Genomic DNA, 6,241 nt, shown 5'->3' on the forward strand with positions numbered 1-6,241 from the left:
TGATGGAACATATCTCAAAATAATAAAAGCTATATAGAACAAACTCACAGCCAATATCATAGCGAATGGGTGAAAACTGGAAGCATTTCTTTGAAAGCTGACTCTAGACAAGGATGCCTTCTCACCATTCCTATTCAATATGCTATTGAAACTTTTAGCCATAGCAATCAAGTAAGAAAAAGAAATAAAGGGTATTCAATTAGGAAAGGAGGAAGTGAAATTGTCTCTATTTGCAGACAACATGATTGTATATTTAGAAGACCCCATCATCTCAGCCCAAAATCTCATTAAACTGATAAGCAACTTCAGCAAAGTCTCAGGTTACAAAACCAATGTGCAGAAAACACAAGCATTCCTATTCACCAATAACAGACTAACAGAGAGCAAAATCAAGAGCGAAATCCCATTCATGATTGCTACAAAGTGAATAAAATATCTAGGAATACAACTAATAAAGGAATTAAAGGACCTCTTCAAGTAGAACTGAAAACCACTGCTCAAGAAGATAAGAGAGTACACAAACAGATGGAAACACATTCCATGTTCGTGGTTAGAAAGAATCAATATCGTGAAAATGACCATACTGCCTAAAGTAATTTGTAGATTTAATGTTGTCTCCATCAAGCTACCAATGACCTTCTTGACAGAACTGGAAGGAAACACCTTAAACTTCATACAGAAACAAAAGAGAGCTTGCATTGCCAAGACAATCCTATGCAAAAAGAAAAAAAGTTGTAGGCATCATGCTACTTGACTTCGAACTATACTACAGGGTTACAGTAATCAAAACAGCATGTTACTGGTACCAAAGCAGAGATATAGACCATTGGAACAAAACGGAGGCCTCAGAAACAATGCCACACGTCTACAACCATCTGATCTTTGACAAACATGACAAAAACAAGTAATGGGGAAAGAATTCCCTGTTTAATAAATGGTATTGGGAAACGTGGCTATCCATGTGCCTAATGTAGAAACTACACCCCTTCCTTACATCTTACACTAAAATTAACTCCAGTTGGATTTAAGATTTAAACATAAAACCCAACATCACAAAAATCCTAGAAGAAAACCTTGGCAAAACCATTCAGGACATAGGCATGGGCAAGGACTTCATGATTAATACACCAAAGCATTGGCAACAAAAGCCAAAATAAACAAATGGGATCTAATTAAACTCCAGAGTTTCTGTATAGCAAAAGAAACAATCATTAGAGTGAATTGGCAACTTACAGAATGGGAAAAAGTTTTTGCAATCTTCCCATCTGACAAAGGGCTAATATCCACAAAGAACTAAAACTGATTTACAAAAAAAAAAAAAAATTCAAAAGTGGGCAAAGGATATGAATAGACACTTTTTCAAAAGAAGACATATATGAGGCCAAGAAACATAAGAAAAAATGCTCATCACCACTGGTCATTAGAGAAATGCAAATCAAAACCACATTGAGATACCACCTCATGCCAATTATAATGGCGGTCATTAAAAAATCTGGAGACAACAGATGCTGGATAGGATGTGGAGAAATAGGAACACTTTTACACTGTTGGTGGGACTGTAAACTAGTTCAACCATTGTGGAAGACAGTGTGACACTTCCTCAAGGACCTAGAAATAGGTATTTCATTTGACCCAGCAATCCCATTACTGGGTATATATGCAAAGGATTATAAATCATTCTACTATAAGGACACATGCACACGAATATTCATGGTGGCACTGTTTACAATAGCAAAGACCTGGAACCAACCCAAATGCCCATCAATGATAGACTAGACAAAGAAAATGTGGCACATATACACCATGGAATAATACACAGCCAAAAAAATTAATGAGTTTGCATCCTTTGTAGGGATATGGATGAATCTGGAAACCATCATCCTCAGCAAACTGACACAAGAACAGAAAATCAAACCTCACATGTTCTCACTCATAGGTGGGTGTTGAACAATGAGAACACATGGACACAGGGAGGGGAGCATCACACACAGGTGTCTGTTCGGGGGGCAAGGGAGGGACATTCGCGAGGCAGGGAGGTCAGGGAGGAATAACATGAGGAGAAATGCCAGACATAGGTGGTGGGGGGATGGAGGCAGCAAAGCACATTGTCATGTGTGTACCTATGCAAAAGTCCTGCATGATCTGCACATGTACCCCAGAACATAAGTACAAAAAAAAAGAAAGAAAGAAAGAAAGAAAGAAAGAAAGAAAGAAAGAAAGAAAGAAAGAAAGAAAGAAAGAAAGAAAGAAAGAAAGAAAGAAAATGAACATGTTGAAGCACAGGAAATTTGTATTTTATACTCAATTTTGAGTCCCATATTTAGACAACCATTCAACTTTGGATGTAAATTGGGTGTTAATAGTTTCATAGTGTAGTTTATGCCTCTAAATACTGTCCTTTCTCTTACATCTGTGAATAAAATTATCCATGTTACTGGCTGCAGACTATCTGCAATTCCCATCTTAGTTACTCTTTGGCCTAAGGCTTTAGAAATCTTCTGTATGGACTGAACTTCAGCAGGGCTGCAACTACCATGTTCTCTCACATGGGTGTCTCTGAGCTGTTAGTCTGGACCTTGCAGCTACAATGGATTCGGGTTCAAAATATGGCAACTCTGAAAGATATTACCAGGTGACTGTAGTCCATCAAAAACATCCAGAAAATTACCAAGTCTATGAAAATGGTAGGAGTAGCAAAATACGCATGAGCTGAGAGAGAGCTGAAACCAGCTTGAATATATGGATTGGGATCTTTGGTTCTCTATGAAAAAGCTGATATCAAGGTGCCCGAAGACAAAAAGAATCTCTATCTTATTTGTGTGTCCTTGGATAGAGGATTGTGTGGTGCTATTCATTCCTCCATTGCTAAACAGTTGAAAAGTGAGGTCACTACACTAACAGCAACTTGGAAAGAAGTTATGCTTGTTGAAATTTGTGACAAAATCAGAGGCATACTTTATAGGACTCATTCTGACCAGTTTCTAGTGGCATTCAAAGAAGTGGGAAGAAAGCCCCCTACTTTTGGAGATGCATCGGTCATTGCCCTTGTATTACTAAATTCTGGATATGAGTTTGATGATAGCTCCATCATCTTTAATTGATTCAGGTCTGTTATCTCCTATAAGATAGAAGAAAAGCCCATCTTTTTCCTTAATACCATTGCAAGTGCTGAGAGCATGAGTATCTATGATGATATTGATGCTGATGTGCTGCAAAATTACTGATAATACAGTTTGGCCAACATCATCTACTACTCTCTGAAGGAGTCCACCACTAGTGAGCAGAGTGCCAGGATGACAGCCATGGACAATGCCTGCAAGAATGCTTCTGAGATGATTAAAAAATTGACATTGACATTTAACTGTACCTGCCAACCTGTCATCACAAAAGAGTTGATTGAAATTATCTCTGGTGCTGCAGCGCTTGATTAATGAAAATCAAGTTTCATCCTCAGACAAGACAGCTGATTTTGTTTTTAGGTTACTGTTGCCTTTGTCAGAAGAATCTGTCCCTCCAATGTTTGAATTACCGAAGACAGCAATATATTTGTAAATTATCTTAATATAAGCAAAATAAGAAAAAAAGAAATCTTTTGTATACAAATAAAGAGGTTAACATATTATGTCTTCATTAGCCATAACACGTTTAGTTATTATAGATTAGTTTAGTACATTAGTTCCACATTCCTGGCTGGGAATGATGCTATAGAACGGAGACTGAGAATATTGAAATGGGTAAAACCCCACTCAGTTGAGCCAGGTAGGGGTTTCTGGGTAGACAAAATGGAGTCTTAAGCCTCTTAGCATGTAGAAATATTTTTTAAAAAATGTGAAAATCACTGATTTTGGGGGTCACAAAAGTAATGAGAGAGTAGAAGAGACATTTTAAGCATCAAAGTGCTTAAGCCTGAAATCTGGAAGATACTCAGGGTGGGGTATAGATTTCAGAGCCTTTGGGTCCTTTATGGGCACCCAGTCTAGAGGTTCCTCCTCTCTCCTTTGCATTCAAAGACAACTTAGCCTCATCTCAGTTCAAATCTAACTAGGCCCCTGTTCTGTACAAGCTCCAGATTAAACAGTGGGGTTCAAAATCAAAGTGAGCTATATTATTTCCTTTCTGGAGCTCGTGATCTGGTGAGGGAGATATCTCACTTCTAGGCTTCTCCACTTTACTAAGAACTTAACATTGGGTAGGTCACTTAACCTCTCTGAACTTCAGGTTTCTCATCTGGAAAAGAATAATAACAGTTCCTGCTTCACAGGGCTTTTAAGAGAATTCAGTGGAATAAAGCTGGTCTGGTAAAAGATGAAGTGAGTTATTATGGTTAATTACAATGATGAAGCACTTAGCAAAATGCCTGGCACAAAGTAAGTACTCAGCAATTATGATCTGTTATAAGCAATTATTACTGACGTACATGATGGTTGTAGCTTTTGTGAGTCCTGAGATGACTACTTCAAATTACATTATGAATATTAGCATTAGCTATTCCAGAAAATTTCCCAAGGTTCTTTATTCTTCATTCCATTGTGGGCCATTCTGCCTCTGGTGACATAGACTCACAGTGATACTTATGCTTTAGTATGTAACAGAATCACCTGAAGAACATGTAAAAAATATACCTCCTGGCACATTGTCCAAAGATTCTGATTTAATAGCTCTAGAAGTCACTTCCAAGAATCTGAATTTTAAACAGGTATCATGTGCAGTAGTGATGGAGATGATTTTTGGACTGCATTTTGAGATAGTCTGGCCTGGAAATTCTCCAGTTGCCTTTTGGGAATATGGTGATTTTCTGGATTGTTTTTCCATGTCTATCCAAATTCCTCCCAAACCAACTGTCACACCCATGAGAAGAAAGCCTGGGAAAGATTCCCATAAAGTCAGCCAAGATAGAGAGGAAGGACTAATAGATACCAAGGGAAGATAAGGTTTAAGGAGGGCAGAAGCAGGCCTTTCCAATTAGGTCCACGTGGCCGCTTCTGGCACAGCAGGCACTCAGAGGGCAACAGTGCTTCTCACACTCACTGAGTTGGAGAAGAGGCAGGGTGCAGCTGGAAATGGGTATTCAGGAGCATGATCCTTAACAGAGCTTAATGAAAAAAAACTACAGTAATACAAAATCTTGCTAATGCAGTCTAATTGGGGCCTGAATAATTTTTTTAATTAACTTTTTTTAATTAAAATATGAGAGAATATTTGAAAGGCAATTTTATTATAGTCAAGGAGCTACAGCAACCAAACCAGTCCAACAAAGTGTTGCCAAGTAGAGGGCCTCTGGGAGCTAGTGTAATGAATTGAGAATTATTTGTCATCAGGAATTTGTATGTAAATGGATTTGTATGTAAATGGATGCTCCATAAGTGCTTGAAAACAGTTTGTTCTCCTTAGGGGTATAAATATGCCCCTGGTAATCATGTTTGCATGATTTTACTTACAACCTCCCCCATCTCTCCATCAGCTAGATAGTGCAGCTTGTACTTCTGGTAGAATTATTTCAATTTAATTTGCAAAGCTCTGGAAATTATAATTTTCACTTAGAAAATAAATATGTAGCAAATTTTTGTGGATAGAACCAAAGTAAGCCTGAACTGAAGGGAACTTAGAGATTATTAATCCTGAAACTCATTTTACATATGGAGAAACGGAGGCTAAGAGCAAGAATGTGACTTATTCAAGGATATGCAGAATTGGGGTAGAACTAGATCTGGATCCCAGATCTAGTACATTCCAGAGCACCCTGCCTTCTACTGAATAGAACACACTGCCCTCTATTAAATGTCATTTACTATAATGTATGCTGACAAGAAATGAATTTTTTTTTATTAGAATCCTATTGTTTAACAATGTCCTTTGTTTACCATCTAAATGTGAATTAAGGAAACTCTCTATGAAGATGATAAGATTCACAATGGCTCAAGAATCAAAATTCCAAATTGGTATTTAAATTGGTATCAAGAGGTTTACTAATAAAAGAAAACATTGCTATTACTTCAAAGTGCAGGTGAAGCATACAAAGAAACATTAACTTATAAAACAGATAAATGACAAGAGATGTAATTAGAGCTCTTGTCTTCAGCAAAACTGGATCATCAAAGTGTATCTGCATCAACCTCCACCTAACCTTGCCCTTTTGTTCTTTCTGTGCTCTGTACCATCTTCTGAAATATTTGAGAAACATTTGTTAAAGTAAAGAATAGAGGATGTAAATTGATGTCAAAATGTTCTGGTAATGTCATTC

General features: G+C 37.4%; 1 pseudogene; it reads left to right on the top strand.

The window, feature by feature from the left end:
- Positions 1-2,534: 2,534 nt before the first annotated feature.
- Positions 2,535-3,431, top strand: LOC108294662 (annotated as a pseudogene).
- Positions 3,432-6,241: the final 2,810 nt, after the last annotated feature.

The sequence above is a fragment of the Cebus imitator genome, unplaced genomic scaffold (assembly GCF_001604975.1).
Source record: "Cebus imitator isolate Cc_AM_T3 unplaced genomic scaffold, Cebus_imitator-1.0 Scaffold595, whole genome shotgun sequence".
Taxonomy (NCBI): domain Eukaryota; kingdom Metazoa; phylum Chordata; class Mammalia; order Primates; family Cebidae; genus Cebus; species Cebus imitator.